This window comes from Phaseolus vulgaris, chromosome 7 (assembly GCF_051622355.1).
Source record: "Phaseolus vulgaris cultivar YP4 chromosome 7, ASM5162235v1, whole genome shotgun sequence".
In the NCBI taxonomy this organism is placed as follows: Eukaryota; Viridiplantae; Streptophyta; class Magnoliopsida; order Fabales; family Fabaceae; genus Phaseolus; species Phaseolus vulgaris.
In genome coordinates this window covers 23,575,091-23,603,027 of record NC_143504.1, presented here as the reverse complement: position 1 = coordinate 23,603,027, position 27,937 = coordinate 23,575,091, and the positions used below count along the sequence as shown (strand labels likewise).

The following is a 27,937-nucleotide window of genomic DNA, read 5'->3' as shown; positions in this document are numbered from 1 at the left end:
TACCTACACCGAGAGATAACATATTTATGCTCTCATTATTTCACAATGTCTCAGCTTGTTGTCAAATAAAAGTTTGAGAAATTATCCTTGAACAAATTCAAATGAGGAAGTCCAATACACAATGTCGGTTTTGAATAAATATGGACGTTTAAGTGGTTCTAACAAAAACTATTGGTTCAGTGATAAAGAACACGTTCTTCCCATATTCATATTCTCATCAATTGCAATGAGGTCAAAGTCTTCCTTGAGTAAGTTTAAGTGTACATAATTTGAATTAAATTATTGTAGGTTGTGTAGTTTGTTAGCTACTTTAATAATATTTAAAGTTTGTTCTTACAATTTGATCAATCAATGACAAAGACGCTTCAAGTTTGATCAAGTAACATTTTAATGAAATAGTCTAAACACTATTCAGTTGTGCGCCAATTGGCTCTAGCACCCAAAAGCCTTATGGCTATCGATAATTTAGACTCAGTTGCTCCATCATAAATGGATTGATTTGCAAATATTGACATATCATAAAACTTTTGCGCTTTTGCATTAGCTTGTTGTTCTTCATTTTCGATATGATTGTCCAAGTTCTTATAACGACTTCTTATATCAATTTCTTACATGTATGCATTGTTCACCATTTCTATTAATGATCCCGAAGTCATCATTATGCCTGATGTTATCATAACTGGTGGATGCAATGTTTAAATTAAGAATTAATTACCTTATTCATCCCTACATTTAGGGTCAATATTCAATTTAGTACAGTGGTTTTTTAAAAAATCAATTTGGTTCCTATGTTTTTTAAAATGTATCCAAATTGGTCCTTTCCGTTAAGTCCAAACTTATGGCGTCAAGTGATACTTATGTGACAGAGAGGGGTGTTTAAGTGGCAGAGAGAGGTATTTATGCCTTAGTTGTGTTCCCATCCACGTGGCAATCATGAGGTCTAAATAATTTTATTGTAATAATATATTAATAATTTAATTAAAAGATAAGAAAATACAATTAATCTAATGAATCGTGAAAGGTTTACTTATTTATGATGAATTGTCAATAATTAATGTTTTTTCTCATTTATTATCCATTCATATTATGAGGAAACAATCGGTTGTTTTTTTGCAGCTTTTAGACAGATTGAGTTTTTCAAGTATTAACAGAGAATGATTCAAAAACAGATGTAATTATTCAGAGAAAGAGTTTTTAAGCATGAAATAGTAATTAACAAATCAAAGGCAGAGTTAAGAAAGGTCTTATCCTTTTATGAGGTCCCTTCTATGAGTAATTTGTTTGTGATCAAGAAGCTTCTTTTGACTTTTGAAAAGACTTGGACTGGTACATAACATTGATTCAGTTCCAGTGTTAATCTCTTCCTTCCAAGAACATGATCAGATGACTTATAGCCTCATTTTCTTCTAGATTCCCTGCATAAACACGAATTCAAGCAACAAGGTTTGGTCCCCTTACAAATGTGAGTCCATTTGATTTATTTTTATCATTTGAAACCTCACAACCTTTGGGAATCCATTTCATAAAACCTCTGGGAACAGAATATTTCCTTATTTTGCATAATCAGACAGAATGGCCTTTCTTCATGCAATAAAAGCATGTAACAATCGGTTGTTTCGACTTAACAATCGGTTGTTTTACTGGCAGTTTTGAAAAATTCTTTGAAAAGTTATCTTGCTTGTTCTGTGGATTAAAACCTAATCCAGCTCTTCCAAAAACACAATTTTGAGATGTCAAGACATTCTCAAAGTTGGATTTTCCTTTTGAAAGCTTATCCACAGTACTAACAAGATAGTGTACTTTCTTTTCAAGATTTTCACAATTTTCACAAATGAGAGTGTCACACTTGCAAGAAGAGTTTTTGCAATGATTATCCAGATTTTCAAAATCACTTTTTGATTTTTCCAGCTTTTCTTCAAGTGCCTTAACTCTATTTTCAAGCCAGTTGTTAAGCCCTTTCAAACGATTGTTTGAGAGAACCAATCGGTTAGCTTCTTCATGTGTTTCTTGAAAAGCTTCAAGCAATTTACTATAATTTTCAACATTTAGGGAAGCACATGAACTTACATCACTTGAGCTACATGATTCATCATCTCCTTCTACAATCAAGCATATGTTTGCTTTTTCTTCTTCACTTGATGATGAGCTTGATGAGGAGACTTCATTCTCATTCCAAGCTATGTATGCTCTTCTTGACTTTCCCTTTTTCTCCTTGTGGCTTGATTTCTTTTCATTGCTTTCTTTGTTTTGGCAATCTGCTTTAATGTGCCCTTGTTCACCACAACCAAAGCAAGTATAGTTGTTAGAATTGAAATCACTAGTTTTCTTATTGCCATACCTTTCTTTGTTGGCTTCTTTGTTGCGATTTCTCTTCAAAAATCTACTAAACTTCTTGGACAACAAACTAAGGTTTTCTTCTTCACTTTCATCACTTGATTCTTGCCTGCTTTTGTTCTTGGCAGCTTTCAAGGCAATGCTTCTCACATGCTTGTATTCACTTTCTTGAACATTGAGTCTATTCATTTCTAACTCATGTTCTCTAAGCTTACCAAATAAAGAAGCCGTTGTCAAGGATGTTAAATCTTTTGACTCAAAAGTTGTTGTCACCTTTGTTTGCCATGATCTATCAAGACACTTAAGGATCTTGATGTTTATCTCTTCTTTATCAAAGGTTTTCCCAAGGCTCAAAAGGTGGTTGATGATGTGGGTGAACCTTTTTTGTACTTCAGCAATTGACTCACCTTTAAGCATTCTAAACATTTCATATTCCTGAATTAGAGTAAGCTTTCTAGCTCTCTTCACATCATTGGTTCCTTCATGAGTCACCTCCAAAGTGTCCCACATCTCCTTGGCCGAAGAGCATTGAGAAATCCTGAAAAAGTCATCCAAATTCAAGGCAGATGTTCTGATGTTCTTAGCGATACAATCAAATTTGGCCTTCTTGTTTTCAGAATCAGTCCATTGAGACCAAGGTTTTTCAATGGAAGATCCATCTTTTTCAAATTTTGGAATAAAAGGACCATTTTCAATTGCATCCCAAATTCCTTTGTCAAGGGATTCAACAAAGATTTTCATCCTAACTTTCCAGAATTGGTAATTCAAACCACAGAAAAGAGGTGGTCTGTTGATTGATGCACCCTCTCCAAAAGGTAGTTTTTCAGCCATTGGAAAAAGGTTTTAGGATCAAACTTGAGTATTTTTCAAGTACCAAGCTCTTGATGCCTATTGTTAGAATGAATGGCTTTAAACTAGAGGGGGGGTGAATGGTTTAAAGAGGTTTTTCGCAAACTTTTTAAGATAGAATGAAATTCTTTGCAAGAAACCAGATTTAGGAATTCAGTTTACCAAGAACAAAGCTCAAAACAGAAAAACAATCAGTTATTTCGCAGAAACAATCAGATGTTTATACCAGTAATATAACAGCAACTGAAATTAAAGAGTTTAAGGAAAAGAGAATTGCACAAACAGTTTATACTAGTTCACTCTTAACCCAAGAGCTACATCCAGTTTCCCAGAAACCACTAGGGAATCCACTAGGTAATCAAAACCATATTACATACACACACCACCAAAGAAGTGACCTTGATCCCCTCAAGACACACACTTCCTTTGGCTCAGCACATACACCACCAAGAATGTTGATCTTGACAACCTTAAGAGCACACAACCCTTCTTGGCTTTACAACACCAGAATGTACACAAATCACAGAATGAATTACACTGTTACAGAATCAAGTGAAATCAATACAGAGTAATCCTATTCCACTTCTCTCTTGAATAACCAAAGCTCAAGTTCAAACTCAAATGCTTCAAAAAAATCTTTGAAAAACTCAAATCTGTTTTTCTTTCTTGTTATTTGTTATAAAACATTAACAAACTATTTATAGTATTCAAATCTTGGTCAAAGCATTTAAAGCATGAGCATATTCAGTTATGAAATCAATTAAAGCTCTTTTAACAAACAAAATTGTTTCTGTTAGGATTCCAAACAAACAATCGGTCCAAATAAACTCCCTGTTCTCCTCTTTCTCTCACTCCATCTCCCTCTCCTCCTCCACAACCTCCTCATCCTCCCTCAGCATCTCTCTCGCCACCTTCAATACCTCAGCCACCTCCCCACTTTTCACCCCCTTCCTTGCCTCCCTCCTCACTTCGTCTAACCTCCTCCACTCCTCCGCCACCTCCCGCATCGCCTCCTCCGTCGGGCCCTCCAGCCGCTCCAGCACACCATTTTCTTGATCACGGTAACCATAATAACTCGCATCAATTCGCTTATAAATGTCATACCGTGTGTGCAACTTGCGGAGCTTTGGGGCTTCTCGGAAAGCTCCTTTACCAGAAGCTTCTTCACTACGCCGAAGTAGCGGTAGTTAGGGCCACGGTCGCCTAGGTTGGGGTGTAAGAAATTATGTAAATTAATTTCTATAAAGTGAGTCACATGACTTTGAGTTTGGGTTGTGGGTCCAAATATGATTTAATAATAATAATAGAATTAAAGGGCCCACTGGTTAACATGAGAAATATATATCTGATGATACCTAATGAAAACCTACATTTGATGCAAATAATAATTGTCTCACTGTTAACCATCACGAAAGTGTGTGACAAGAAAGGAATTTCTAAGAGATAGATTGGGACAAAGGGAGATAAAGTAATTGCTCAAGTAGGATCACTCATGGATCAAGGTAAATGCCTATTCCTTCTTGATTGTATGGATATATGTGAGAATCATGATATGATAAGATCTATATGTGAACATTATTGTATGTGTTCAATTGTACGTTTATTCATGTTTTAATTTACATGTGGTATCAAAGCCTGGTTGCTCATTTTGTGATTCTCCATTAATGTTTTTCCATAATTTTAAGAACCCTAATTTTGTTCCCAATTTAATTAATCCCAATTGAAGAACCCTAATTTTAAAATTAGGGTTTATGGATTAAAGTTTCCATTCCTCAATAACAGAACCTAATCTGCACCTAACGCATTAACGGCGTTTACACCCTGTACCCGAACCCATTATCGGAGTCGCTGTCAGCGCAAAACCGCAAGACACCGTCGCTCGTGGAACCTCTCTCATTGTCGGCGCGCACCTCTCCGTCACCACCCATATTTGCAGCCGACAACGTAGGTGGTCACGACCTGGTTGTCATCAAGGAACAGAGTGGTTCGTGCGGTGATCGTGGATCTGTAAGGATTGAGTTGAGCCCAGGGTGCGTTGAACGTGGCTTAGGGCGCGGCGACATTGGAGTTGAAGTCTGGTGCGGCGCGGTGGTTCGCGCGATTTTTCGCACAGTGGCCGGCGTGATGGTTCGTGGCTAGAGGCGCGGTGGTGGTCTCCCTGAACGGCCTGGTGCGGCGTTGGGGTTGAAGAGGGAAAGTGAACCCTTTACGCTAATGCAGAAACATATGCTTTTGGTTGCATGATTGTCTTCCAAAAGAATGGTTCTAGGTTTGCAATACAGTGAATGATGGTGCGCTTGGCTCATGCATGTATGAATTAATTCGCCACACCTTATGTCATCAGTTTTTTTTTTTTTTTTTTTTTTGGAAGTATCAGCCTTGGCGTGGATGATGCAATATAATATAATTAAATCCATGTATGAATTATCTTCACCTTACGTTATTAATTCCCTCAACTTTACGTTATCAATTTTATTAATGTTTTTAAAGTCCTTTCCAAATTTTATTATATTATAATATAAAATAATGAAATGCATTTATGAAAAGAATTCAATTAATGAAACACATGAATTCATTCATGCACTTTACGTCATTTATTTTATTAATGATTTTATCAAATTTTAATTAAAGTTTTATTATGTTATAATGTAATTTAATTTGCATTATATTAAAGTTTAATTAATTGATTGAAAGTCAGGAATGAAAAATTATTTTTCCGCTTTATGCATTCAATTTTGAATTGAAATTTTGGAATTATTTGTATGATAGATTTGTCACCAAAGTGATCAAATCTTTATGTTTTTTTTAATTCCAAATTATGGATGAATTTTATTCCAGTTAATGATATAATTTCTGAAATTATTTGTATGATAGATTTGTTAATCACCGAAGTGATCAAATCTTTAAGTTTTATTTAATTTCAAATTACTAATAAATTTTATTTCAATTACCTATAGAATGGATGCTAAATTATTTAAATATGGATAAATGGAAATTCATTATTATAAGACATCTTTTGATCACCTAAAGGTTGATTAGTTGTCCTTATAATTAATGAATATGATTGTTGGTAGTGAGTATGTGTTATTAGTTTTGCTTGTATATCCAAAGATAACAAGTGTTTCTAGTTAATGCATATATCTTGCCAAATAAAGTTAATACTATTAGCATCATTATATTTTGTGTATTAATGAATCTCCCAAAGGAGAACATTAGTATACATAGAATGTTTTCTGAATTTGTATTGTATGTTTAGTTTATGACTCGAAGTATTAATGTTAAGCATGTGTGATTGCAGTATCTGTTCATGTAGCCTTACATTCGCAAGCTATGTTTGTTCCAATCTTTAATGGTCTAAATTTTTCTCACTGGAGTGAAAAAGTTCAATTTCACTTAGGTGTATTGGATCTTGATTTGGCCATTCGAATCGAGAAACCTGCTGCTATTTCTGATGATAGTAGAAATGAGGAGAAAGCTCATTATAGGGCTTGGAAAAAGTCAAATAGACTTAGCCTGATGTTTATGTGAATGAGCATAGCAAACAATATTAAGTCTGCTCTTCCCAAAACTGAGAATGCAAAAGAGTTTATGAAATTTGTGGAAAAGCGCTCCGAAAAAGATGATAAGTCTCTTGCAGAGACATTAATGAGTACATCAACCACCATGAATGCTTATTATGTATGTTTTGAATCAAACTTAATTAAAGTTCCACATAATTCTTGGTGGATTGATTCTGGATGCACAACTCATGTTTCTAACATGATGCAATGATTCCTTTCAACCCGAACCATAAAGCCAAATGAAAAGTTTGTCTTCATGGGAAATAGAGAGAAGGTTCTAGTGGAAGTAGTCGAGACTTATCGTTTAATCCTCGACACAGAATTTTATTTAGACTTGATGGATACTTTTTATGTACCTAGTATATCTAGGAATTTAGTTTCATTGTCTAAACTTGATGTTGTCAGATACTCTTTTAAATTTGGGAATGGATGTTTCAGTATATATCAGCGTACCTATTTGATTGGATCGAGTACTCTTTATGATGGATTATATAGATTGAATCTTGATAATTTATATGTTTTTTTGTGGCACAAACGTTTGGGACATATTTCCAAAGAATGGATGGAAAGATTAGTAAAGAATGAAATACTTCCAAGTTTGGATTTTACTGATCTGAATGTATGTGTGGATTGCATTAAAGGCAAACAAACAAAACACACAAATAAGGGAGTCACAAGAAGTACTCAGCTTCTTGAAATTATACACACTAATATATGTGGACCTTTTGATGTAAATTCTTTCAATAAAGAAAGGTATTTTATCACCTTTATTGATGATTTTTCACGTTATGGTTATGTTTATTCACTACATGAAAAATCTCAAGCAGTGAATGCCTTGGAAGTTTATGTAAATGAAGAGGAAAGGCAATTAGACAGAAAGGTGAAAATTGCCAGGTCAGATAGAGGTGGTGAATATTACAGAAAGTATGATGGAAGTGGACAACATCCTGGTCTGTTTGCTAAGTTCCTTGAGAGACGTGGTATTTGTGCTCAATACACAATGTCAGGTACACCAAAACAAAATGGTGTTTCAGAAAGGCGTAATCAAACCTTAATGGATATGGTTAGGAGCATGTTAAGTAAGTCAACTGTATTTGTTTCATTGTGGATGTATGCTTTAAAAACTGCCATGTATCTGTTGAACAGGGTTCCTAGTAAGGCAGTTCAAAATACACCTTTTGAATTGTGGACATGAAGGAAACCCAGTTTGAGACACCAGTATGTTTGGGGATGTCAGGTAGAAGTTATAATATACAACCCACAAGAAAAGGAATTGGATGCAAGAATAATCAGTGGATACTTCATTGGTTATCCAGCAAAGCCAAAAGGGTATATGTTTTACTGTCCTACCCATAGCAAAAGAATTGTAGAATCTGTAAATGCACGGTTCATTGAAAATGGTGAAACCAGTGGGAGTGATACTTCACGAAATGTGGAGATTAAGGAAGTCAGAGTACAAGTTCCTTTGACTAGTACTTCAACTTCAAGTATTGTTGTTCCTAATGTAGTTGAACCACTCAACGATGATGAAGAACAACAAATTAATGATCACGAGGTTAACAATGAACCTGTAGTAGAACAACCACAAGAAATAGAATTAAAAAGATCTCAAAGAGAAAGAAGGTCATCTATTTCGAATGATTATGTGGTTTATCTAAAAGGGTCAGAAAATGACTTAAGTATTGATAATGATCCAATTTCATTTTCAGACGCCATCAATGATGATAATTCTTATAAGTGGTTAGATGCCATGAAAGATGAGCTTAAATCAATGACACAAAATGATGTATGGGACCTTATAGAATTATAAATGGGTGTAAATGGGTCTTTAAGACTAAGTGTGACTTTCGTGGCAATATCGAACGTTACAAGGCCCGACTTGTTGCTAAAGGTTTTACTCAAAAGGATGACATTGATTATAAGGAAACATTTTCACTTGTTTCTAAGAAAGATTCCTTTAGAATTATCATGACGTTAGTAGCTCATTATGATCTTGAGTTGCATTAGATGGATGTCAAAACTACCTTTTTGAATGGGGATTTAGAAAAGGATGTTTATCTGGACCAACTAGTGAGGTTTATTGAAGAAGGAAAGGAACACATGGTGTGTAAACTTAAGAAATCAATATATAGGCTTAAACATGCTTCTAGACAATGGTATCTTAAGTTCAATGATACTATTGTGTCCTTTGGATTTAAGGAAAACATCGTTGATCGGTGTATGTATCTGAAGGTCAGTGGGATTATATTCCCGATTTTGTATGTTGATGATATCTTGCTTGCAACTAATGATCTTGGTCTATTAAGTGAGACTAAGAAGTTTCTCTCTAATAACTTTGAGATGAAAGATATGGGTGAGGCATACTATGTGATAGGAATAGAAATATTTCGTGATAAATCATAAGGACTGTTAGGTTTGTCTCAGAAAGCATATATTAATAAAGTTTTAGAGAGATTCAGAATGGATAAATGTTCAACATCTCCTTTTCCAATACAGAAAGGAGACAAATTTATTCTCATGCAATGTCCAAAGAATGATTTGGAACGGAAACAGATGGAGAATATACCTTATGCATCTATTGTTGGGAGTTTTGCTCAAACTTGTACACGACCAGATATTAGTTTTGCAGTTGGTATGCTTGGTAGATACTAGAGTAATCCAGGATGGGATCATTGGAAAGCTGCAAAGAAAATTTTAAGATACTTGCAAGGAACGAAGGATCACATGCTTACTTATAAAAGATCTTATCATCTTAAGGTGATTGGATATACAAATTCAGATTTTGCTGGCTGTGTGGATACACGAAAGTCTACATTTGGTTATGTGTATCTTTTAGCCGGAGGAGCGATTTCATGGAAAAGTGCGAAGCAGATAGTCATTGTTGCATCCACCATGGAGGCTGAATTTGTGTCATGCTTTGAGGCCACAGTTTAGGCTAATTGGTTGTGGATTTTTGTTTCAGGACTTGGAATTGTTGACAACATTGCCAAGCCGCTGAGAATTTATTGTGATAACTCCGCAGCCGTCTTCTTTTCTAAAAACAACAAGTATTCCAAAGGTGCTAAACATATGGAATTGAAATACTTTGTCGTTAAAGAAGAAGTTCAAAAACATAGAGTGTCAATAGAACATATTAGCACTGATCTTATGATTGCTGACCCTTTAACAAAAGGGTTACCGCCCAAAACATTTACTGGTCATGTTGTAAATATGGGCATTATGTCTACTAGTGAATGATGAATGTTGTTATTAACGCTTATTTGACGCTCTGAGCTCATTGATAAATAAAGTTTTTGAAATTTATGTTTTCTACTTTATGTATATGCATGTAAATTATGTTGTGGAAAACAAATTATGTTGTTATTGATGAAAAATGACATTATATTTGAACCTATTATGGATTTCTCATTATAAAGTCATATTAAGGAGAAATAATGATATAGTAGTACATGGAAGGAAATGTGTTGATTGAAATGGCATGTAACCACCATGACTCTTATTATTTCTGTATCCTTGATTTTGATTAATGATAGAACTAATTTATGTAAGGCCTTTTAAATGCGCATTTATGCAATTATTAAATCATGAAAGTATTATAACTCATATGAGTCAAGTGGGAGAATGTAAGAAATTATGTAAATTAATTTCTATAAAGTGACTCACATGACTTTGAGTTTGGATTGTGGGCCCGAATATGATTTAATAATGATCCTGCCTGTTGACCGGAACGCTGGAAACTGCCTCGTCAAAGGATCGACGTGCGCACCGCTTCAAGCCTCCGTTCCTCTTCGAGATTCACCTCAAGAACCTGCAAAGAAACAGAGCGGCGCCGCTGCGGCCGATCGCACTCCAACGCTCAAGTCAGTGACCGAATCACCAAATACTAAGAGAACAAGAACCGTGCAAATCCTCTCTCACAGTAAGCTCTATAACTCGCAAGCGTAAAGAATGTATTCTGAACGTGCGTACCTCAGAAAGTTCGTTGAGAACTCTTATATACCTGGTTACTTTCTCTCTCCTGGCAGTTACAGACTTGGACACGTGGCTCGCATCCAACCGTACACGTGCCATCATCTGGAGCCTCCTTGACTTGGGCGCTGCTTCTGACTCTCTTTTTGGCTAAGTTATTTATGCATGGTGCTGCCCAGTACATAGCTAACTTGGGAGTGCGATCTCTACTGGAACTGGCGAGTTAGGATGCCCTCATACACCTTCCCTGTGGTCTCGCCAGCCGCCTTCATAATCTGCACCACCTTCATCTCTGGCGATGTGCTTGCTCTGGCGATCTCCAATCACTAGGTCGCCTGAGTCTACATCTGGCGACTTCATCTTTAACCCGGTGATCGCCGATTCTGGTATGCTGGAGATCGGAACACGCCAACTTAACAATTGGCGACTTCACGAGCCCCCCGACTTCCTTCCCTTCTGCCAACCTGGCACCTTGTCAACACGCCTATACTGTAGCTTGATGCCACGTCATCACTTCCGACTACCAGGGCGGTACACAAGCCCCCCAGTCTTAAGCGAAGACTTGTCCAGCGAAAAGACTGAAAGAGTCACGTCAACACCGATCTACGTGGCACTGACGCAGAATCCCAAGCGGTTGTACCTTCTGCTGCTCTGACGCTCCACCAAACCCCTCGTCCATCGCTCGACACGTGGCTTCATCAACGGTTACCTTCAGTTACCGTTTGCGCTTCCCAAACCCATTTCGAAAAAACCCTTAAACCCATTTTCGCTCCACACTGTTCCATCACTTTTCTTCGTATCTTCAAACGCTCTCACCTTCTCCTGCAAAAACTCTCTTAGCGCTCTTCAACATTCCAAATCATCATCAACCTTCATCGTCTTCCTGATCATCAAAAGGTACCTACTTTCCTTCTTCTGCTGGTTTTTCTTGCATTTTAACCGATTCGCATCATCCTGTAACTGCCTGGTGCATACGCTGTGGGTTGCTTTTTCCATTTCTCCTTCTACGTAACTTAGGGCTTCGTCAATCATCGCAACGAACCTACGTTCGTTCGTTTTTCACCTTTCTTCCATGATCGAGTCAGCCTCTGTAACCCCTGATCATTTTTCCTTTTCTTCTTCCTTTGCAGCTGCAACAATGACTCACACAAAGATCACCCCGAATCCTCCTCCTTCATCACGAAACCCCCCTTCACAAGCACACGACCCACCACGAGTTCGTGGCGCTTCATCCTCCCAGGCTGAGAGGCCTGCGTCTTCCCGCCCTAACCTGGCCCAGGCGACTCTACCTATCGCCGGCGGAGCCCCCGTCCCCTTGCCGGACTTCAAAACCCTGTATCCCTGGGCCAACTCGACCCTGTTGAAGGAAACGTCTTCCGTGAACACTGCTGGGGCAGTTTTGCGACTGACTAAGGGGGATGAGCCCAACCAAACGTTTCATAAGGAGCACGATGAGAAAATGATAGTGCTGCCTTGCTCCCCCGATCTGCCCGTTTGTGCTGATGACAAGGTGAGTGCTGACGGGCCCTTCTGCTTCGTTTACACAACACTATTCAAGAAGGTGAAACTGAAGTTTCCCTTTACCCGATTCGAGAGGGAACTCCTTACCGAGCTCAACATTGCCACCGCCCAGCTTCACCCCAACAGTTGGGCGTTTGTTCGAGCATTCCAAGTGATGTGCGACCACCTGGGGTTGCCCGCATCCGTAGACGTGTTTTTATTTCTCTTCGAAGCCAAGCACCCGGGAGACCGCCTATGGGTTAGCTTGAATGGGATTGCTGGGAGGTCCATCTTTGCTATCTTCCAGCAATCCTATAAAGATTGGAAAGGGAAATTCGTTCAAATGCGCCCTAACGACAAGGACGCCTCCCTACTCGACGGCTTCCCCTTGTACTGGGTGGACAAGGGGAAGAAAGAGTCCAAGAGCTGCTTCAGGAGACCTAGAAGTCCTGACAGCATGGGAGCGTTGGACCGAGATCTCTGCCTTTTCTGGAAAAGGGTCGCGGATGCCAACATTACTTTCCTTACCACCACCCTAATCTGCTTCGAATTCTACGAGGACCAACTCGAAATTCGAATAGGTTAGAACATTTAAACTGTTGTTTTAATACTGCTTCTATTTGACTGTTTCTGGGCGTCTTGTGCGTTATGCGCAAGACTTTGGTTTTTTATTTTTCCTGCACCAATCATCTGCTTTGCTGCATACTGCCTTATGCACTTATCTTCTCCTTGAGTTAACCCATGCATGTTCGTCTCATGCAGATAACATGTTGGGCAAGGGTATGCTTGCGGAATTGAGGGCGCTCGCCCGAACCCACGGGTTGGCGACGGGTTCTCAAACAGTACCCAACTCGGTGGTGGAGACAGCCATCGTCCACGGGCGATCGCGACCTAAGGAACCCGCCCAACGCAAGAAACTAGTCCTCAAGAGGCCCAAAAGGAAAGCTCCTCAAGTGATCCACGAAGAGGAAGAGGAGGACGACGAGGCCACTGAAGACGGCCTTGTCACAAAGAGGAAGAGGGTGGAACCTTCTTCACCACCTGCACCACCCCCTCTTCCTACGTCAACGCCACCATCCACGCCTGCCCCTCCTCCATCATCGCCACCCCCACAAGCTCCTGCTTCCCCAGTCCAAGCGATCCCGCTGGCCACTGCGCCACCTGCAATTGAGGCCCAAGAGCCAAATTTCATGGAGGACCCCCCGAGCGCCTCCACACCATACGTATCAGCTGGAGGGGGTCCCCCTTCAAATGCTTCACCTGCGGAGGCTGCTCCAATCGGGGATGAGGTTGCTCATACCTCTCCGATTCTGATCACCGAATCCCCGATTCCGTCGCCACGCCAAAAAGCGCCTACTGAAGAACCTGCTAAGGAAGGTGGCGACGAGAACCAACAACAGGCTCCCATAGCGCCTCTACATGCAACAAACCTCCCTCTCGAGGTTACAAGGATGTGGGGGCCTCTACCTGCTAAGCTGAAGACGATAGCAGATGACATCCCCGCCGTCATAACCAGAGCTGTGGAGGGCTCCACCAGGAAACTCCAGGACGACCTCTTCAACCTCAAAACTGAAAACAGCACTATAAGGGTCGAGGTGGAGAAGTTGTCCTTCAACCTGACGCTCGCGGAAATCGAACACTCCCGAGTGGAGGACGCAATGAGCACCGAGCTCAGGCTGGCGCGCAAGGAGGCCACTGACCTTCGCCACAAGGTGCAACTACTTGCTCAAGAAAAGATTGAACTGGAGAGCAAGATTGTGCCCTATCGCGTCAAGGTGGCTGACCTGGAGGCTCTTATAAAAACTGACGCCGTCAAGGTGAAGAAACTAGAGCAAAGGTCAGCCGACCGGGAGAAACTCCTTGGACAGGTGGAAAAGGCGAGGGACGACGCCATAGCTGATCTTGCCGAGGCCAACAAAGAGAAAGGAAAGGTAGCTGCTGAATTGGCCCAAGCACAAGCGGAATCCAAGAAGGTTGCTGAAGACCTTCTCCAGGCTCAAGAGACCAATGAACAACTCAAGAAACAGGTTGAAGAGCTGGAGCAACAGAATAAGGAGCTGAAAGAGCAAACTGAAGATCTCAATAAGCGGATTGAGGAACTTCAGAAGCAGATTGAAGAACTCAAGCTGAACTCTGCTCAAATTCTGGCTGCCGGATTCGAAGCTGCGCGGGAACAATTTGCCTGTTTGTTCCCCGACCTGGACCTCAGCATGGTGTCTCTTGACAACGAGGTAGTGGATGGAAAGGTGGTCCCTGCTGAAGATTAAACGATTCTCTCCATCTGCTACTTTCGTGCCTTTTCCTTGCATATACTTTTGTAATAAACTCACATTTTCTTGGACATGTATTTACCGAGTTGGCGTGTATTTTCTTGAACTGATACTTTGCTTAATGAAGTTACTTTCGCATTTCTTCTTGTAATCCCTTTGTTTACCTTTAACTTTCCTTGCATGATTTACTTTCAACGAAATAACTTAGTAATCTCGTAGGCACGATCTTGTACTTGGCTGTTTCGAACCATCTCAACTTCGAATAATAATCACATTGATCAACTCGTAACTTAAGGCAATAAACCTTAGCGTAAAATGATACCTTAAGCAATGGACTTTAACTCAACCCCTGGCTTTATAACACCGCTACACCCGATCTGCTTCATCAAAGCGGGTTTTTGACTTCTCTCCATTGCTTGTTCGTTTCCTGATCGCCAGAGACTCTTGGCAACACCAGCTTCTTCCTGCCTTCACTCCTTGGCCATTGCTCTTTCATCTGGGGGTAGAGGTGCCTTTCGGATCCTTCTCCACCTCCTTGTGCTTCAGAGCAAGAGACCGGGTGGCTAGGCGTTCTCTTCGAACCTGCCTTAGCCACCCTCAGAACTTCTTCCACCCTATACACCATACCTGAACTCGTTCGAGACGAGAAGGATTTTATCTTGCCTGAACTCGCTCATAGGCGAGAAGGTCTTTAACTCGCCTGAACTCGCTCATAGGCGAGAAGGTCTTTTACTCGCCTGAACTCGCTCATAGGCGAGAAGGTCTTTGAATCGTGCCTCTACATTGCTCCAGGGGTTACATCTTCTCGCCCCCAGAAACACGGAGGACTTTTTCTTGCCTCTACATTGCCCCAGGGGCTACATCTTCTCGCCCCCAGAAACACTGAGGACTTTTCACTGGTGCCTCTACATTGCCCCAGGGGTTGCATCTTCTCGCCCCCAGAAACACTGAGGACTTTTCACTGGTGCCTCTACATTGCCCCAGGGGTTACATCTTCTCGCCCCCAGAAACACTGAGGACTTTTCACTCTTTCTCACCTGCACTCGCTCGACGGCGAGGAGGTCTTTTACCTGCCTCAGAACGCGCGCGGGCGTTGAGGTCTTTTAACTGGTGCCTCCGATCGCCGAAAGACGATGAGGACTTAAAAACTTTAACTGATGCCTCCAATCACCGAAAAACGACGAGGACTTAAAACTTTTTAGAAAGCATGCAATATATCTTTACTCGCCTTAAATCACGTATGAGTGACAAGGTCTTTCTTCAAAACCTTTTTGGAAAACAGCAAACATGCCATCTGAAAACGCCTTATACTTCGTAAACTCTTCTTTTATTGGGTGGCCTCATTAAAAACCCTCCTTAGGGAAAAAAGAGTGCCCCCTTCAAACTGTTTCATCAGAGAGAGACATTGTAATATAACTTTTGTGTTTGTCTTTACTTACAAAGCTCTTAACTATAGTACAACTTCAGGTGCGGGGCGTTCCAAGTGCGAGGAATCGCCCTTCCTTCCAGCGTCTCCAAGCGGTAGGCGCCGTTCCCGAGCGCCTCGGTTATTCTGAACGGTCCAGTCCACTTGGGCGACAGTTTATTCTCCATCTCGTACTGGTGGGCCTTCCTCATCACCAGGTCGCCTTCTCTAAACTGCCTTGGCATCACCTTCGAGTTATATCTTCATTCAACCCTCCTCTTTACCGCCTCAACCTTCAATCTCGCTTCCTCTCTAACCTCATCCAGTAGATCCAGGTTCAACCTTCTCTCTTCATTCGAGTCTTCCTCTACAAAGTTCAAGAATCTCGGCGAGCTCTCCTGAATCTCCACTGGAATCATCGCATCACACCCATAGACTAGGCTGAACGGGGTCTCATGGGTTCCTGACTGCTCGGTGGTATGGTATGCCCAGACTATACGAGGCACCTCCTCAGCCCAGCTTCCCTTGGCTTTTTCTAGCCTTCTTTTCAAACCTCTCAGCAACACCCGATTAGCTGACTCCACCTGGCCATTTGACTGAGGGTGCTCGACGGATGCAAACACTTGTTGAATTCCCACCCCTTCGCAAAGCTTCTTCAACAGGTGGCTTGCAAACTGAGTCCCATTATCCGACACCAGGCGTTTAGGCACTCCAAACCGGCACACGATGTTTTTCCACACGAAACCTTCGATCTTGTGTGCGGTGATCTGGGCCACTGGTTCTGCTTCGATCCACTTGGTGAAATATTCAATCGCCACCACCAAGTACTTCATCTGCCTGATCGCCAGCGGGAAAGGTCCCAGGATGTCGATTCCCCAGGTATGAAACGGCCAAGGGCTGTAGATCGACTTCAACTCCTCGGGAGGCGCCTTATGCCAATCGGCGTGCTGTTGGCATTGTTTGCAACATTGGGCATACTTCTTGCAGTCTTCTCTCATCGATGGCCAATAGTACCCTGCACGGAGAGTCCTCGCGGCCAGAGCTCGACCCCCGACGTGGCTTCCGCATATACCTTCGTGGAGCTCTGCCATGATTCTCGTGCACTTCTCGCCATGTATACATTCCAGGAGCGGGTGGGTGAACCCAAACCTGTACAGATCGCCATCAATCAGGGTGTACTTGCTAGAATTCTTCTTTACCTTCCTAGCCTCAGCCGGATCCAGTGGGAGAAGGCCATCCGCCAGGCACCGCTTGTACTGTGTTATCCAAGTGTCTGGCTCATGTGTAGCGCAGACCTGCATCACGTTCACCTTCTCTCCCCGACATGCTCTAATTCTTGGCGATCTCAGAGTTTCTTGCGTCAGGGACTTATGGCTTCTCGCTGCTTTCTCCGTCGACTTGCTTATCTGAAGGACCAGGTGATCTTCCACAAATGCTCTCGGCGTCTTCAGAGTTTCTTGAATCACCGTCCTCTGCCTACCCCCCTTGCCTGAACTGGCGAGCTTAGCTAGCAAGTCAGCTCGGGCATTCTGCTCTCTGGGCACATGCACTACTTCAAAGGAGGCAAAGGAACTCTTCAATTCCTGCACATATTCCAGATAGGCCGCCCTTTGTGGATCTTTAGCCTGGAACTCGCCTGTTACTTGCCCTGTGACTAGCAGCGAGTCACTCTTAGCCATCAGCACCCTAGCTCCCATCTCCTTGGCCAGCAAAATTCCGGCGATCAGCGCCTCATACTCTGCTTGATTGTTACTAGCTTTGAAGGCAAATCTCAAAGATTGCTCGATCAGCACGCCGTTGGGCCCTTCTAAAATGACTCCAGCACCGCTACCCTGCTGGTTCGACGATCCATCCACCGAAAGTACCCAACGGAAATCAACCCCTTCAACTCACGTTGCCTCAGATGAGAGCTCGACCACGAAATCTGCAAAGATTTGCCCCTTAATCGAGCCTCGGGGCTCATATTTGATATCAAACTCCGGCAATTCCACTGCCCACTTCACCATCCTTCCTGCAACGTCAGGCTTCTTCAAGACCTTCTGGATGGGCAGGTCAGTCATCACCAGTATTGTGAAGCTATGGAAGTAGTGGCGCAACCTCCTCGCCGAAAATACCACAGCCAGCGCAGCCTTCTCCAGGGCCTGATATCTCGTTTCGGGGCCCTGCAACACCTTGCTCACAAAATAAATAGGCTTCTGAGCCTGACATTGATCTTGGGCGAGCACCGCACTCACCGCCCTCTCAGTTACAGCAAAATACAACCTGAGAGGGGTTCCCACCAGCGGTTTGCACAGAACCGGCGGGCTCGCCAGGTACTCCTTCAGCTTGACGAAAGCTTCCTCGCACTCTTTCGTCCAAACAAATTTATTGTTGCGCCTCAGGCATTGAAAGTAGGGATGGCCCTTCTCTCCGCTAGCTGACACGAAGCGAGACAGGGCTGTCATCCGTCCTGTTAGCTGCTGGACTTCTTTCACCGTAGCTGGGCTCCTCATCGCCAAGATGGCGGCACACTTGTCGGGGTTGGCCTCTATACCTCTTTCAGTTAAGAGGAAACCCAAAAACTTCCCAGCCTCCACGCCGAAAATGCATTTCTCTGGATTCAGCTTCAATCTAAACTTGGCGATCGTTGTGAACAACTCCTCCAAGTCGGCAACGTGCTTGCTCTTTTCCGGCGAGGTCACGACCATGTCATCGACGTACGCTTGCACGTTCCTCCCCAGCATCGGTGCAAGTACTCGATCCATCAGCCTCTGGTACGTGGCCCCCGCGTTCTTCAGCCCAAACAGCATCACCTTGTAGCAATAGCATGACCTCTCCGTCATGAAGGCTGTCTTTTCTTCATCCATGGGATGCATCTTGATCTGATTATACCCCGAGAAGGCATCCAGGAAACTCAGCAACTTACACCCCGCAGCACTATCCACCAGGGCGGTGAAATCGACGCACATGCGCCATTTCCCATTACTCTTCTTCACCAGCACGACATTTGCCAACCATTCAGGATACTGAACTTCCCTGATGTGGCCTGCAGCGAGGAGTTTCTGTGTTTCATCTCTAATCGCCTGCCTCCTCTCCTCGTTGAACTTTCTTCTTCTTTGTCGCACTGGTCTCACCAAGTTGTCCATCGCCAGATGATGGCACAAGAAGTCGGGATCAATCCCGGGCATGTCCGAAGCGGACCATGCAAACGCGTCCAGATGCCGCTCAATCACCTTGGCGATCTGGTCCTGGAGCTCGACCTCCAGAGATCTTCCCAGCTTGAAGATCTTTCCCCCGACCTCTCTCTCGAGCCACTGCTCGACAGGTTTTGGCCTGGATTCTCTGGCGATCACCGCCCTGGCGATTCCCTGCTCTCTCGCTTCCTCAGGGCGATTCCGCGCCTCTTCCTCCTCCAGACCAGCGTCTCCCTCCACTAGCTCAGCGTCCACCATCTCCACGTCCCTTCCGGCGGTCTCTTCTGTTACCGTCGATATGGGCTTCACACCGGGAGGTGGGGTGGTTGTTACATAACTCACGGATCTCTTGTTTTTCAGGCTATTCTCATAGCACTTTTTTGCCTCTTTCTGATCAGACTAGATCATGATCACCACCCCTTCCATAGACGGCAACTTTACCTTCATGTGCCGGGTCGACGGAATGGCGCCTATCCTGTTAAGCGTGGGCCTTCCCAACAGGATGTTGTATGCTGAAGGAGCGTTTACGATGAGGTACTTGATTTTCTCCGTCCTTGAACCAGCCTCATCTGTAAACGTGGTTCTCAACTCAATATACCCCCTGACCTCCACCTGGTCACCAGCGAACCCATACAGGCACCCTCCATAGGGCCTTAGCTGGTCAAGGGGCAACTCCAACTGCGTGAAAGTCGGCCAGAACATCACGTCTGCCGAACTTCCCTGGTCCACCAGAACTCTTTGGACCTTCCTTCCCGCCGTAATCAACGAGATGACTATGGGATCGTTGTCATGGGGCACAACGTCCCGAAGATCCTGCTTGGTGAACGTAATGTCCACCTCCGGCGAGTGATCTTCGAACATATCCACCGTCATCACCGACCGCGCGTACTTCTTCCTCTGCGATGCGGTGCATCCACCACCTGAGAAGCCTCCTGCAATGGTGTGGATTTCCCCGTGGATAGGCATCTCGTGTTGTTGGGCTTCTCCACCTGCCGGCTGGGAACTCGACGCTCCCCCCGTCCTCCTATCCAGCAGATAGTCGTTTAGGAACCCGCTCTTAACCAGATCATCGAGCTGATACCCTAAGGACAAACACGAGTCCAGAGTGTGGCCAAAGCCCTGGTGAAACTCGCACCAGGCGTCTGGCTTTGGTCCCAGCACCTTGTCGCCCACCTTCTCAGGCGCTTTCAACCTAGCAGATATATTGGGAATGGCGATCAGGTCCGCCAATCCCATAACAAACTTGTGCTTAGGCGGGCGATTGTATTCCCGGCGTGCTGGCTGCTGGCGTCCCTGGCCCCTCCCCTTGTTCCTCCTATCATAAGGATGGCGAGTCCTCTGGTCCTTCCTGGCCGCCGCCGCTGTCTCCAGCACCCTTTGCGGCTGGATCCTGGTCTGGGCGCGTGGCCTAGCGGGAGCCACGCTCCCTCTCTTCTCGGCGACCTCACTCTCGTCGGCGATGTGAGCCACCGCAAGTCGCCTGACCTCAGCAAACGTTGCAGGGTGAGCCCTGATCAAGGCCTCGCAGAATGGTCCTGGCAGCACGCCCTTCTTGAATGCATAGACCAGCATTTCTTCATCCTTGGCCGGCGATCTGACCATCTGCGCTCCAAAGCAATTCAGGTAGTCTCTGAGGGACTCTCCCTGGTACTGCCTTATATCAAACAGATCATAAGACACCCTGGGCGGTGCCTTGTTCACGATGTATTGCTCGACGAAAACCTTCGAGAACTGCTGAAAACTGGTTATGTGACCGTTAGGTAGGCTCACAAACCACTCCAACGCCGTTCCCTGGAGCGTGCTCACAAACATCTTGCAATACACGGCGTCTGACCCTCCCGACAGCATCATCTGTGTATGGAACGTGGTTAGATGAGCCTCTGGATCCTCCACGCCGGTAAAGACAGCCTTAACCGGAACCACGCTCGTAGGAATAGGCGTGTCAGTAATCGCCTGAACAAAAGGCATAGGGAAAACACGAGGTGGCGATGACGGCGCCACCTCTTCAGCAGAAGAACGCCCTTGCTGCTCCTGAAGAGCTTGACGCAGCTCCTCAGTCACCTTGCTGAGCTCCTCATTCCTGGCGCGAGAGGCGACCAGGTCCTCATGCATTCTCGCCTGCTCTATGCGTGAGGCTTCCACAGTTGCCTGCAACGAACGCATCATCTCTGCCATCTGCGCCATGGTCATGGCAGCGGCGCCTTCAGCAGCGACGGGCGCAACTGGACTTGAGCGATTGCTTCTCATTTTTCTCATGAAACTCAGCGAATCACAGAATGCGGCGAACAACACTTACTTAAGCTACGATTGAGTCAGCGATCAATCGGAAAAACTGTGCGAAACTCCGCGAGAAAACTCAAGAACACCGCAAACCTTCAAAGAAACTTGCAACTCCACCAGAAACCACTGCTTCTTCCCACGGACAACCAAACGAGCGAAAGAACTCAACTCCACCGAACAAATCGCGCGGAAACAGCAGAAAAAACCTCACTCCACCGATCGAAAACCCAAACGAACGGTGTAAAACGCGAATTCACCGAACAAATTTCAAGCAAACAGCGAGCGGTGGTTGCACCGGCACACAACCACGCAGAAAACTTCGAAAACCTCCAAGAACTCACGTTGTGGATGGGAGCAAGTTTTACACGGCCCCACGGTGGGCGCCTGATGATCCTGCCTGTTGACCGGAACGCTGGAAACTGCCTCGTCAAAGGATCGACGTGCGCACCGCTTCAAGCCTCCGTTCCTCTTCGAGATTCACCTCAAGAACCTGCAAAGAAACAGAGCGGCGCCGCTGCGGCCGATCGCACTCCAACGCTCAAGTCAGTGACCGAATCACCAAATACTAAGAGAACAAGAACCGTGCAAATCCTCTCTCACAGTAAGCTCTATAACTCGCAAGCGTAAAGAATGTATTCTGAACGTGCGTACCTCAGAAAGTTCGTTGAGAACTCTTATATACCTGGTTACTTTCTCTCTCCTGGCAGTTACAGACTTGGACACGTGGCTCGCATCCAACCGTACACGTGCCATCATCTGGAGCCTCCTTGACTTGGGCGCTGCTTCTGACTCTCTTTTTGGCTAAGTTATTTATGCATGGTGCTGCCCAGTACATAGCTAACTTGGGAGTGCGATCTCTACTGGAACTGGCGAGTTAGGATGCCCTCATACACCTTCCCTGTGGTCTCGCCAGCCGCCTTCATAATCTGCACCACCTTCATCTCTGGCGATGTGCTTGCTCTGGCGATCTCCAATCACTAGGTCGCCTGAGTCTACATCTGGCGACTTCATCTTTAACCCGGTGATCGCCGATTCTGGTATGCTGGAGATCGGAACACGCCAACTTAACAATTGGCGACTTCACGAGCCCCCCGACTTCCTTCCCTTCTGCCAACCTGGCGCCTTGTCAACACGCCTATACTGTAGCTTGATGCCACGTCATCACTTCCGACTATCGGGGCGGTACAAATAATAATAATAGAATTAAAGGACCCATTGGTTAACGTGAGAAATATATATCTGATGATACCTAATAAAAACCTGCATATGGTGGAGATTGGGAATTAAGGTCAATAGGGTTTTGTCTCTGCAAATAATAGTTGTCTCACTGTTAACCATCACGAAAGTGTGTGACAAGAAAGGAATTTCTAAGAGATAGATTGGGACAAATGAGATAAAGTAATTGCTCAAGTAGGATTACTCATGGATCAAGGTAAGTGCCTATTCCTTCTTGATTGTATGGATATATGTGAGAATCATGATATGATAAGATCTATATGTGAACATTATTGTATGTGTTCAATTGTACGTTTATTCATGTTTTAATTTACATGGGGACATCGGCGATGTTGTCGTCGAGGTTCGTCGGCTTGGTCGAGTACTTCGCATGATTGTGCCCGTCGGGCTCCATGATGCGACACTCCTAGTGAGACTTCTCTCGAATCAGCTTATTGATCTCGTTGTTGAGGTCTCGCAACCAGTGCTCACCCAGACCCTCGTTCTGAATCTCTGCCACCTTTCGTCCGATCTCACGTATGATCTATTGGCGCCCCTTGTCAGCCTCCGACTGGTCGCGACACTTTGAGGCGAGGAATGGATGACACTCCTTCGGCTTCTTCTTCTCCTCCACTCCACATAAGCAACTCTCTTTGCCACATAAGCATCACTTGAAGCCGTAAGCTGGGACTTAACAGAAAGGACCAACTTGGATACATTTTAAAAAACACAAGGACCCTAAATGTAGGGACGAATAAGGTAATTAATTCTTAAATTAACCTTATTTATCCTCGCTTCTCCATGATAAGTCTATTCCATGTAGTTGGGTTGAAAGTCTTGTTGAAGTAGATGACTCCTGACATGAAAAGGTTTGAAAATTTTCTCACAACCACATTTCACACAAGACCCCTTATCCCTTCATCTAGTATGTATGAAACTTGATTCATTGCCTAAGAAACAAAATCATGAACGTCATCTATGAAAGGTTGCCTCAATCTTCTTGAAGAATCAAGCATTTCATCATCCAATCTCGATCCATTGTTATGCATGTTGATGGTGAAATTATCAACACTCATTAATATACTTATACCCTACATACGACCTAATACATGAATCATGTGGATATCAGTGTCCAATGCATTGCATCAATCACGTTTGAACTTTGTTGTTCAAACTTAGTATGTAAATAATTAAGACATACTAATTCATGTAATTAACTATCGGGTTATTGTAACAAGTTTGTATTTGTAAATCCTAAACAAATAATATACAATAATATTCGAGTCAAATATAATACAAATTCACTACATATCGCATATCCATTGAGGACCCTGTATCTTAAATTCAATTTCTAATTCATACATCGTAATTTTATTTAATGTGTACGTATAAACACGTCTCTAATTTTATTTAACATGTATGTAATTCATACATCATAAATTTATTTAACGTGTACGTATAAACATCTCTCTAATTTTATTTAATGTGCACGTAATTCATATTCATACACCGTAATTTATACATTATTATTTATACATTATATGTTTGATACATTGAGTTTTAAAATTAGGTCTTATGTTAAAACTAAGACTAGTCCCACTTCATTTTTTAAAATATGAAAGTTGTAATTATTGCAACAAAATGTTTTGTTACATAAGGAATTAATAAAAAAATTAAATCACTATAAACTAATATACAAAGAAGTGTTTTATTTCATATTATTTTACTGTTTATATAACAATATCAAATAAAAATAATTTTTCTAATGATAATAAAATATGTCAACTTTCATAATAGATAAAGTACTAAAATTAAAATTTAAAAAAGTACTCCATGAAATGGATGGTAGAGAAACATATATTATTAAATTTTCATTTGTGATTTTATTAATTATAAGATAGTACAAATAAATAAATTAGACAAGTTCTTTCTGCACCATTTTAACCTGCAGCCTATCATCTTTTAAAACTTTCAAAATTATTCTCTATTTCGGAGATTTGAAAATCCAGAATTCAAAAAATATAATTTAAAAGTTAAAATTTTGTTGAGAAAAAAAATCCAAAATGTAAAAAATACATTATGAAAAGAAAATTTAAAACACAAAATATGAAAATTCATTTTAAAAAAGAATTTATAAAATTAAAAAATATGTTCAAAAAATCCAAATCCAAAAATATATTCTAGAAAAAAATTCATAATACAAAATTTAAAAATGTATTCTGGAAAAGAATTTCCAGAATTCTAAATTTGAAAATATATTTCAAAAAAGGGTTCTAGAAGTATTTTTTTTTATACACATCCTTCTTTTATTTAAGGTCATTTTCATCATTTTGTAAAAAAAATTGTTATTTTAATGACAAAATTGGTAGCGGTTGAAATTGATATGGTACATGGAGAATTTGCCATAAAACTAATAAGTTCACCTAATCCCTTAGGTCAACCAGCTCAATCCAATAAAAAAATGTGAGTTAGGTTAGAATTAACGAAAATAATTTCTAACTTGAATTTTCACAACTAAACCTATACCTTTCATACGCCCTCTCTCTCTTTGATATTCCCACTCCCAACTGCACCATACTTCATATATTTGGCTGCTTCTTCCTGCACCTCCATACCTTCTTCTCTCACCTCCATAGATTTTCATATTTCCAAAAATACCCCTCTGTAATATTCCGGATTACATAATTCGGAAGTCATTTTTCAAATTTGTAATTAGCTTCCAGATTATATAATCCAGAAGTCTTTTTTCAGATGCATGATTACTTTCCGGATTATATAATCCGGAAGTCTTTTTTAACTTCTGGATTATGTAATCCGGAAGTCTTTTTTCAAATGCATTTCCGGATTACATAATCCGAAAGTTATTCTATGGGGGTGGCACAAGAAGGATAAAAATGTATTTTCATGTTGTGTATGGAGGTGCCAGAAGAAGATATGGAGGTGCAGGAAGAAAGAGTCCATATATTTGTACCACGTTTTCAAAAGTCTGGGCTCATTCTAGCACCACGCTTATTATGCACTGCGTTTTAAAGTCGGCAGTTTCTTCCTGCACCCCTAAATTTTCTTCCTGCACCCCCATAATGTTTTGCAAAGACTAAATTGTCCCTCTTATTTTTTAAAAACCCTAAAATGCACTTGAATTGTATTTATTTTTTGTATTATGGATTATGGAATCTGGAAAAATTTTGGATTGGCACTTCCGGTAAAATTTTGGATCCACCAATCCGTAATTCAAAATATGCATTTCACATTTAAAAATCCATCATTCAAAAAAAGCTTTCCGGATCCACCAATCCATAACAGAAATATGCATTCCAGATTCAAAAATCCGTAATTTAAAAAAAAAGCATTTCAGATCCATGAATCCGTAATAGAATTAGGCTTCCGGATTTAGCAATCCATAAATCAATAATTTATACAAAAATTGTTTCCAAAACACCCCTCATCCAGAAAAAAAAATATATATATTCAGTTCTGGATTGCTGAATCCGTAGCATACTTACATATCCCTATTTCCAGTAACCACGGTGTCCTTTTTCAAATAAAAGATTAAGGCCAATTTCGGGATTTAGAAAATTGTGGGAGTGCAGGAAGAAAAATGTAGGGGTGCAGGAAAAAGAAGCCTTTAAAGTCTGGCTCATTCAATTGGTCCAGCACTTTTGCTATCTGACACTCTTTTTTATTTTATAGATCAAACAGCTTTTAATTTCTTTTAATATATATATATATATATATATATATATATATATATATATATAATTTGAATTTCTAAAATAAGTTCCTGCACTGAACTTTTTTTAATGTTCCAGTAGGCCTATTTTTCAAAACATTTGTTTTTGTTAATGGACTTAAATTACTTTCAGTTTTCAAAGTTCAGGATAGTATGTTTCGCAATGTTAACAGTTACAAAATATATTTTCAAAATTTCAATATGCTTCATTGTAGAAAATTCAAATTAAGCTTAGTTTTTAAAATACGTTTAAGTAAAATTTAAAAATGATTGTCTTGCGTTAGATTAAAATCTTTATATTAAGTTATTGCAATCTTGCTTTTGAAATACAAATCAATTTAATTTATACCAAGGATTTTGTTAATAAAAGCATTAAATATTACATGTTGAAAAAGAATTTAATAATCCTGATCATTTTGTTGGAGTTTTCCAGCCAAACAGGTTTCTTTTAGTTTTCCAGCACCAAGGATCATTTTAGTTTTAATAGGTTTCATGACCAAACAAGTTTCTTTTACGTCCATACATACACCTTAATTCTTTGGCAATTACTTCTGTATCATATTTTTGCACCCGAATTCAGTATAAAATGAAAATGCCCTTCAATAAAATCGGGTCTAAAGCAAAATATATTTCCAAATCTCCTTTTTTTGAATATGTTTTGGATACTTTTCCAGAACAAATTTTTGTATTGCATAATTATTTTTTGGGAATGTGATTTTAATTTTTAAATTTTATTCTAAATTTTTATTTCTGGAACACAATAATCTTTTCTATATTTGTTTATTCGGAATGTATTATTTCCATTTCTGAATTTTCAATTCCATAATGTAGAGCATTTTTAGAAATTTAAATGTGTGTAGGGTGCAGGTTAAAAAAGGTTAAAAAAGTTAGGTGGAGGAAGAATTTGTCTAATTCTTTTTAGTTGAACTTCAACAAACCGACAACCATAAAAAAAGTTCAACAAAGCGGCAACCATAAACCAAAACAACTCGATCAACAATGATAAACCACACAACAATAATAAACCAAACAAAATTTCAAATGTAGATAAAAACTGAAACTTCAATTTAAATTTACCTTTCACAAGTGTCAGCAATCCCAAACCAAATTCCAAATCCGAGACCACAATCCATCTGCAATTCCAAAAATATGCATCAACCCAAAATAAAATTCCAAAACCAAAATCAAATTCCAAAAGTGAGGTTTTGTGATCTCTCCATATTCATCTGTTTAGGCTTTACTTTCACGAAATTATCAGAGGCTTTACTTTCACGAAACAATCCATGTTTGGCTCCCATCTTTTTCCTTTACATTTAACATATCTTGATATACAAATGCTTTGAAATCATATGAAATCGTTCTAAGTGTTGATTGATGTAATTCACACATAAAATTACCAAATGTAAATGACCTATTATTTATGCAATCAGAATTGTTTTGCGTGGTACAATATTTTCTTGATGAGAATATTGTTTCATTTTTTGTTGACTTAATAGGAAGTAAAGGACATACATTACAAGAAGTTAAATCTATCAATCCATCCTTTAAGTGCATTGGGAAAGTATATTAACACACTTGTAGGGAATAATGCACATGTGTCATTTCGTGACTCAAAGCTTACTAGATTATTATGTGATTCATTTGGAGGTAAG

At 41.4% G+C, this 27,937-nt stretch overlaps 1 pseudogene; it reads right to left on the bottom strand.

The window, feature by feature from the left end:
* Positions 1 to 407: 407 nt before the first annotated feature.
* LOC137829144 (uncharacterized) lies at positions 408 to 27,570 on the bottom strand (annotated as a pseudogene).
* Between the last annotated feature and the right edge of the window lie 367 nt (positions 27,571 to 27,937).